The sequence below is a fragment of the Euprymna scolopes genome, chromosome 37, assembly GCF_053919585.1.
Source record: "Euprymna scolopes isolate OS-2025 chromosome 37, ASM5391958v1, whole genome shotgun sequence".
Taxonomy (NCBI): Eukaryota; Metazoa; Mollusca; class Cephalopoda; order Sepiida; family Sepiolidae; genus Euprymna; species Euprymna scolopes.
In genome coordinates this window covers 13,620,460-13,630,057 of record NC_136518.1, presented here as the reverse complement: position 1 = coordinate 13,630,057, position 9,598 = coordinate 13,620,460, and the positions used below count along the sequence as shown (strand labels likewise).

At 33.9% G+C, this 9,598-nt stretch overlaps 1 protein-coding gene and 3 non-coding genes across 4 annotated transcripts in view; 1 reads left to right on the top strand and 3 right to left on the bottom strand.

Moving 5' to 3' along the window:
* The window catches only part of LOC145261094 (uncharacterized), a 201,983-nt gene that overhangs the window by 123,520 nt on the left and 68,865 nt on the right, over positions 1-9,598 (bottom strand). The window lies entirely within an intron of this gene.
* On the top strand, positions 2,371-2,444 carry Trnan-guu (transfer RNA asparagine (anticodon GUU)). The gene has a single exon. It is a non-coding gene; the product is annotated as a tRNA-Asn (tRNA).
* On the bottom strand, positions 9,111-9,184 carry Trnan-guu (transfer RNA asparagine (anticodon GUU)). The gene has a single exon. It is a non-coding gene; the product is annotated as a tRNA-Asn (tRNA).
* Trnan-guu (transfer RNA asparagine (anticodon GUU)) lies at positions 9,372-9,445 on the bottom strand. The gene has a single exon. It is a non-coding gene; the product is annotated as a tRNA-Asn (tRNA).

The following is a 9,598-nucleotide window of genomic DNA, read 5'->3' as shown; positions in this document are numbered from 1 at the left end:
TAGGGTTCCAACTATGGGTTAAATAGAAACCGACTTGAAAACAACAAATATATTCTATTAAAAATTTTTTCTTCAAAATCTTTGGATTCGGCATTAAATAACCCGAAAAGGGGTGATATGCCGTAAAACAAAAAACAACCAACCAACCATTATATATGAAAATAATTTTATAAAATCATCAATAGTTTCTCCACAGTGCAATGTAGTCTACAATGTATTCTGAGATAAGTCATAGCGAGAGGCATGTACGCTTCCTCCAGGTGCACTGCGATGGGTCCCCATCTAAGGCAGGTAATCAATCGATTTGATTGAAAAATGGTCGGTTTCATTTATTCTGATAACAATAAAAATATAGGAGTGTGCAACATTCATTGATTATTGTTTAACGTTGGGTCACCATGCTAGCATGGAATAGTGGATAAGCATCTCAACAGACTAATTACACCGGTTCGATTCAACATGAAAGTGTAACGTTTTCAACAACAAAATAAGTCTTTATATATTAGTGGTGGGACGATTCCAACATCTTTATCGATTCCGATACAATTATCGATTCTGTTCTTAATTCCCGATTCCGATACAATTACTGATTCCCATTCCGATTTTTTTAAAGTTTCTAGCTACAGAGATCTTTTTTTTTTTGGGGGGGGTGATTACTGCAAAAACTCATGTAATATGTGCATATATTTTTACAAGCATAGAAGTATACTTGCGCGTTGATATATAGATTTTAGTTTTACTGGTACTAATAATTGCATGAATATTTATCGCTTCATCATTAATATGAACCATAGCAAATTTACTTTTAAACAAAGAAAAACAAATAAAAACCAACAAAATGAATGGAAACTGAACACATTTTTTTTCCGATTCCAATGTCTCCAAAAGACCGATTTTTTCGATTTTTGATTCCGAACACTACTTTATAAACAGTGCGTCCTTTATATCTGCGGGGTGTTTATGTGTGCTCTTTTATGTATTTCCGTTTCTTTTCATGAAACAAATAATACAGGGAGACGTTCGCTGAGTTTTCTACAAGTTTTTTTTTTTATTTTGGAAAGAATGTACTTAAGAGAGACTACTGCTATCGTAGTTAGTTATTTACTTCTTAAACTGTACTTTACGAAATGAGCGACGCGCACGGTCAGAAACACCGGTAACACTTGCTGAGATTATAATTTTTTTACATCATTGGCTTTGTCTCGTTCGCATGGCTTCCAATAAGAGACTGGTCTGAAGACCTTGGTTTTCTCTCAGCACAAAAAACTTGATGTGATTCCTAAGTGTTCGACTATGTTTTATTTATGGCGTTTGACCTCTGCCCCCCTGCCCCAACTTTTGTCAGCCCTGGGAATTACTCTGTTTTACAGATCTGAGTAATTATGCACTCAATGTGAGCCTTGTTAAAATTCGCACGAGCTAACTTAATCGTCACCGACGTAGAGCCCCTAATATGTAATGGATGTGTTTTTTTTATGGAGATGTATGTGTTGGTCGTTACGTTTAGAAATGGAATTTTGTTTTTAATGTTTAGTTCAAGTTTAGTTTGAAATATGCAATATGCAAAAATAAACAAAAATTCATTAGAGTCATATTCAAATTTTGATAATCGCTCAAAAATCGAAAATGAAACAAAATACTGATATAAACACGCCCAATAAATGCCATAGGTTGTGCGAGTACTATCAGTATTTTGTTTGATTTTCGATTTTTAGCAATTCTCGAGGCCAGGCCCTGCTTGCCATGACTCTAAATCGACAATTATTTTGTTTTTCGTTCTAACTCGATAGGCGTTTGCCGTTGTTGCGCTTCCTTTATTTTTAAGTAAAAAATAACGAAAACACTTTAAAATATGTTAAAACACAAAAAACTTAGCTAGGTAGGTAGAAGAGTAAGCTTGCCTTTAGCAATTTTTATTTGTTGTATATTTATTTATTTATCTATTTTCATTTTTTTTTTTTTGCTTTGTTAGTTATTCTGGAAAAATAACCGAAATTTTTTAAAAATCTGTCTATTAAGACATTCTCTGTAAGTTAAATAAAGTTAAATGCGCGAAATATTTCAAGAGTCCCTATAGTAAAATTGATCTGGTGATCCTGCCTGCTGCTTGCAATCCCCCCTTCCTGTCTGCCTTTCTCTAATCCTCTCGGCTACTTGCTTTTCTCCTTGTTTGTTATTATCTGCTGCCTGCTATTTGCTTTACTTCCTTTTCGTGCCTTGCTGCCCTCTTCCCACTTCATGCCTACCCTTTGTATTCTTTCTTTCTTTCTTTTTTCTACCCCCCCCCACTTTTCCTCCAAATAAATTGTAATCCATTTTTCTGTTGTCGTTTTTATATTTCAGAAAATTAGTGTATCGGTCATAGCAGTTGCCTTCGTGGCGCAACCGGTTAGCGCGTTCGGCTGTTAACCGAAAGGTTGGTGGTTCGAATCCACCCGGGGGCGACGATAACTTTTGTATTTTCGAGTAATGCCTGGAAACAAAGCGCCGAGAAAAAGTGTTCATGAACTTCTTAGCGCAAGTACGTTGTCGTAAACCTGAAGCATGTTTTGTTTTCATTTTCGGAAGGAGTTTGATAGCGCAAAAGGAAAACTATTGAAAATTAACGTCTCAAGTACAAAAAAAAAAAGAAAAAAAAAAAAAAAAAAATGAACGTCTCAAGTACAAAAAAAAAAAAGGGAATTCTTACTCTCTTAACATAACAAATAACAGCTTTTATAACGCTTCTGTAATGATGAAAACTAGGTACGTGCAAAATGAATGCCGATGCTCAAAATGTACAAACATTTTGACCCTCACTTTACTTAAAAATTTACCAAAAAATCAGAAAATTAACAAATTTAAATGAAATTTTCAGTATTTATCAAATAATGATCACGGAATATAATGAACACATTATTTTTACTTAAATCTTAGTGAAAGTTTATTTTGCTTAAACAAAAAATACATTTACTAATGTTATGGTTTTCAGTAGATAAAAATGCGTGAATTTATTTTTGCCTTTTCTTTTAATGAAAATAAAGCATATCGTAAATAAATTTTAACTTTTTATATAATTTTATATAATATATAATTATATAATTTTAATTTTTTACAGGAACATTAGGAAGTAAGCCTCCAAAGTCCGTATTAATGAATTCGATATAACTCGAATAAAAATTAATTTCTCGAATTACCGATATTACCATTGAATTAAGCACACACAAAAAAATATAATTGCAAAAAAAATTTCTACTTTTTCTTTTGAATTACAGGTTTTGCATAATTGACAGCGTACACATAGATTCGAAAAAGTTACCAAAAAAAACAAATATATAACAAATAAATGTTATCAAAGGCTAGATAAGTTACTTTTCTACCAAACTGGATATGTTTTTAATGTTTTTATTCAATGTAACATGTTTTCAGCTCGAAAAACATACAGTGTTTACCGATGTATTTGAAAATTTAAAATGGCGACCGACTCTCTTTGACACGGTAAGTTTGGGAAAAGGAGTTAAAAATAGAAAATATGCAAAATACTGTTAAAAGGCCCGGGAGTCACTCGAGGATAAGGGTTAATTAGTTTGCAGTGGTCAAAGGAAACATGTCGTTAGTCGTGAGAATTTGGTAAATTTGATTACTTAAGAGGGATAACCCATCAAGAATTTGTTCACATTGGACTTGAAGACACCCATATTGTAGTCAGTTGGAAAGCAGGAAAACGAAACAGAGTTCCACAGGCGTGCACAAATAAACGAAAAACGTGATATATTGTATGTACGTTTTTCTTTTATTATTTGCCGCAAATATCAACAGGGCGACAGAGATAGTATTTTTTTTTCATCACTAGGACGCGAAGGGCTACTAATCGGGATTATGTCTACAGGGAACTATGTGGAGAGCTGAGCAGTGAGATATCTGCTCGTGTCAAATTAAACATCTGCATGTTAGTATAGTCAGAGAAGCAAGAAAGAAATTCCAAAGTCAAACAGTCCGAGAGAAGAAACGGTTAGACTAGAAAACTATCTAGGGATCTCAACAGTGAAGGGGTAAGATTTTGCTGCTGGTCAGGTTAGTCGGGAGTATGTAAGTCCATATGGCACAAGTGTACTATCCGTCTATCTATCTATAGCTATTTTTCTCTATCTCCCTCTATCGATTTATAACTCTCTCTCTCCATCTCTCTATCTATCTATCAATCTATCTATACAAATTTATTATGTATACATTATCAACCACGACATTATGTAACATTTGAATGCCACCTTACTCATATTTATTCACTGTATTAACATCCTAAGAGAAGCATCATCACTGTCGCAAACATCTACAGTGGAAACAGCTGCTGTTTCCCCCTCTAAATAAATAGTATTCCTACCGCTCCTACTCGACACCGGTACATATTCTACATTTAAGTCATATATAGATTAGCACCGTAATTTTCTAGCTCATATACTTACACACATACCATAACCTTTCCTTTTACCGATTCCAAAATTAATGATTTCTCCCTGCTCAAATTCATCAAATCTCATTGGCTGCGACCAAACTATTCGCAACTGACTAAAATTATTTTTATACGCTAAATAAAAATAATTTCGTATACTCGATTAATGCAGTCGAGAACGGATTTTTGTATGCTTCTGCAGCCTATACACTGTCTATGTGTTTTTTTTACTTTAGTATTCAATGATTACACGTGTTTCGTTGTATACTTTAATTTTAAAAACATTGAACATTTACAAAGAAATGTTGATTTACTTTTTAAATATCTCATCTTTAAAGGCGTTATTTCGAGAGTGCCAATGTCGTCAGTTTCTAGTAGACAACTCGACTAAAGCACTTCTGTCATTTTTCGGCGCAATCCTTTTCCTCAAAGCGTTCCATACTGCCGCTACTATTTTTTTTTCAGATTTTTTTTTTCAGATTTTTTTTTTTCAGATTTTTTTTTTTTTCAGATTTTTTTTTTCAGATTTTTTTTTTTCAGATTTTTTTTTTTTTTTCAGATTTTTTTTTTGTATTTCGCACAGGTACTCTCTGCTATTTACAGTTTTCTTACCGGGGATTGCTTAATCTTTTAAAACCTTTTCTTTATTAGGGTTCGCACGGGTATTAATTATTATTATATGTTGTTGGAATTTTTTTTGCCCCAATAATGGTGCATTCCCCCCATTTACATTTATTACTTTTTATCTGGTTCTTATATATGATTTTTTGTATTTTGTATCCATTATGATTTTTAGTTTCGTATATTTTCGGTTTGTACGAAACTCCCTTTAATTTGGAGAAAAGGGAAATGCTAGCTCTGTGGTGACATCACGAGCCCAGCGCGTATTTCGACCTCTTTTGAAATTCTGCTGACGTGGAGAGTGAACGTGTTCATTGCCCGGCGCTGAAAATGGAATTTTGAAGAGCCTTCTTCAAAGAAGTAAACCCGGCAAGAAATTAATATGCGGCTGTGACGAGACAGACTTCTGAAAACTATTTACGTGACTACGGTTCTGCACGTATTGTAGAACGAGTGGAATTTAAAGAAAATACCTTTTTACGTGACAAGGAATTTTGGAATTTTCTCTCCGGACAAGCAACGAGGTCTTGTTCCTGAAATTCATGCAATCGAACATGGAGGGAAAGAAAATTCTAAAAGAACTTTAAACAAAAAAAAAAAAAAGAAAAAGAAAAAGGCGCTTGCCTGACTGGCTTTCAATTGTGAGTACGCTCTTAAAATTAATTTCATATGCGAGTGTGATTAGGAGATACTACTATTTTGTACATTATTATTGTATTCATTTATGGATACACACAACTTCTTTAGAAGAACCAGTGTTGTTATTTTTTTTCATTACATGTTACTTTTTTCATAATGTTACATTGGCGTTTTTTAAGTTAAATGCCCGCAAAGGGAAAAATTTGCAACTTATTGTAAATAAAATTTCTTCTTCATTTCAAAGCAAGACATTTATATTCTATTCTTTACCCCCTCCCCCTATTTTGTTTCATGCTTTTTTTTCAGCTTAGTTACTTTAGCGTCGAATTTATCTGGAAGCAGGATAAATTCCGACAATGTTTTGCAATCAGTTTTGAACGCAAATAGATCACAACCTAAATTACATTGTTTTGGCCTATTTCAACTTAATTACATTTTCTTTTTGGTATATATATATATATATATATATATATATATATATATATATTGATAAAGCTTTATATTATAATATATATATATATATATATATATATATATATATATATATATATATATATATATATATATAGATATTGATAGATGTTTGTGCGTACTTTAAACACTTATAACTAATAATAACTGTTTTGCTTTTATCTTTACACGAATTTAGGTCACTAAACAATAAATTGTTTGTGCCTAAATTCACCCAATTTTCCTTATAGGTATATCTAATGATAATTGCCTGCGAACAATATTTCTATTGTTTCAATCTCTAACGTGTTCTATTTAGATTGTTCATAATAGAAACAATATTCTGTATATATTGTTTAAAATAAATAAGAATTATTTATTATTTAAAGACTCCGTTCTGTTTATACTGTTTTTTTTTTCATGCATTCTTAAAACTGTTACTTTCTGAAAGTACATGCGACTACAGGAATTTAGTTCGTTTAAAGTAATAAAGGCTTCGAGAGTATTTTGCCACCTTAACTCAAGTCTTGCCAACAAAAATACCATGCGCCGAACAAGACCCTGAACCATACACTGAAACATACCCTGAAGCATAACCTGCTCGCCAGATTAATACGCAAGAGCCAAACGATAATGCAATTACCATGCAATGCATTTCGGAAAAATTTTAATAATACACTACCCCACCCACTCACAAAATAGGGTGTCTATTCCGAAAGCCATTCTTAACATGAGGAGTCTGGGGGTTGGACGACGACGACGACGACGACGACGACGACAACAACAACAACAACAACAACAACAACAACAACAACAACAACAACCGTACTATATGTTTTTACGCGTGGCGGGAGAGAGCATGCTACCACCGGCCAACGCCGGTTAACAGGTCCTGCTAGTTAATAATAATATATGAAAAACATAACCTAACACAATTGGCTGCCACCCTCATACCTGCTCCTCTTTTTTGCTTCTTTTTTCTTTACTATTTTTAAACCTAAAATTTGCGATCAAATTATTGGCCATGTTGAAAATTTAAGTAAAAGTGAAAACAAACGACAATGTAACTACCATGCAATGCATTTCCGGAAAATTTTGTTACTTCACCACTCCCACTCAGAAGATGGGGTGTCTATTTCGAAAGCCGTTCTTAACATAAGGTGTCTGGGGGTTGGGCAACAACAACAACAAGAACAAGAACAGCACCCGTACTACATTGTTTTAGCGGGGGAGAGGGAGCATGCTACCACTGGGCAACGCCGGTTTACAGGTCCTGCTAGTTAATAATAATATATAAAAAAGCAGAACCTAACACGATTGGCATTTGCTTCTTTTTCTTTACTATTTTAAAGCTAAAATTTGCGATCAAAGTTTTAGCGTTTAGATGCTTTTAGGGCACACCCTAAGAAAATAAATAATGCAATACAAGTTTCTGAAATGACGAACACAACAACTTCATAAAATGTAACATATAACAGGTTTATTAAGGAGAATGTGTACCGGGTGATATGTTCCTGGCCAAAAGCTGGACTCCGGCTACCTGGTGCCATCACGGTAGTTATTCCAGTGGAATCTTCAATACCGGTTGAAATAACACCGAGGTGCGAGGTGGAGAGAGCGAATTAAAAGGGTCCGTTCCGTTTGGTGTCTCTCTCAGTAAGGACGAGTTCTTATTTTTCAAACTGGATGCTGGCCGAATTCCTAAGGAGATAGAAAGGATCAATGCGCCGTACCCCTGATTGGTCAGTATGTGACCAAATAGCACAGGGGAGAGGCATTGATTCGTGAAAGAAAAAAGTTCCATTTTTTTCTGATACAAATTATTGGCCAAGTTGAAAATCTAAGTAAAGGTGATAATAACAAATTCATACGTAGAAAAGTACATTTTACTGCGTTTGAGAACAATTATTTGTTGTCTATTGATCTTTTTAACTTTTTCTCTTGTTAGCTATACTGCACAATCGACAAAAGTTCGTCTCAGTGTTTTACACTATTGCAGTTTTAATTTTAATTAATCGATTAATAATAAGCTACTAGACGTTTTAACTAAAAACGAGCAAAAATTATAGCCCATCGACTAAGCATGAGTTTTTTATGCTAAATTGATGCTTGAATATAGTCAAATTTGTGCGCACTTTTTGCATTAAATACTAATCCCTATTAAACCTGACAGTGCATCGAACAGATACAACAATACTTAATTTGCCGAACCCTATCATAACAAAGATCCAAACAAAATTCCATCCAGATCAAACCAGTAGTTTCCGAGAAAAATTCTCGATTAAATATGGTATTGTGGGTACTAATCCGTATTAATCCCCAACTGTGCATCGAACAGATACCATAATACTTCGTTCGCATCACCTGATTATAACAAAGGTCAATACAAAATTTCAGTCAAGTGAAGCCAGTAGTTTCCGAGAAAACTTCTAGATTACATATGGTATTTTGCATTTTGGTAACTAATCCATATTAATCCCTAACTGCGCATCAAACGGATGCCATAATACTTAGTTCGCTGCACCTTATACATAACAAAGACCAATAAAAAAAATTAAGCCACATCAACTTAGTAGTTTCCGAGAAAAAGTGTAATGGACAGACAGACATACAGACAGACAGACAAAGATAAATGTAGTATAGGGGAGGAAAACAATAATTAAGTAACATAGTGGCGAGAAACACACACAGATAGACAGATGATCGCACGAGTTGGAACATACTGGGCATACATTTTATAATGTGAAGATGACACAAAGAGATGACGTCATTCACCAAACGATTTAAAGACAATGGTTATTACTTTACAGAGGCAGACGATATTCACATCACCATTGACCATAATTTTGTATATTTATCAAAATAAACAAATAAAAATACAAAGGAATAAATAATCGTGTTTCAATTTCAAAAGTACATATATATCCTACGTTATTTTAAACATCATTATATCTAGGAAGAAAAATTAAGCCGCCCCCGGGTGGATTCGAACCACCAACCTTTCGGTTAACAGCCGAACGCGCTAACCGGTTGCGCCACGAAGGCAGATAATCTAGAGTCGCTCTTGTGTCATTTTCACACATTCAGCTAAATAAAAACAAAAACAGACTAAATAACGAAATTGATTCTACTCACTATTTTTCTAAAATCGCGTCAGGTAATACTCTCTTTGTGCAATTACCTAGAGAATTATTTTGAAGTAAATAAAATGAAATAAAAAAAAAATCATTTCCGCCCCCGGGTGGATTCGAACCACCAACCTTTCGGTTAACAGCCGAACGCGCTAACCGGTTGCGCCACGAAGGCAGACACTACTCATGTAGACACTTTTAAAATAACAGAAACTCGTTTTGATGGAAATATACGAATGATAAATAAAAACCCTTTTCATATATTCCCGTCACACAAGTAATAAACCTGTTAAACAAAACTAATTAAAGTGTTTAAGGGAAGGAAGTA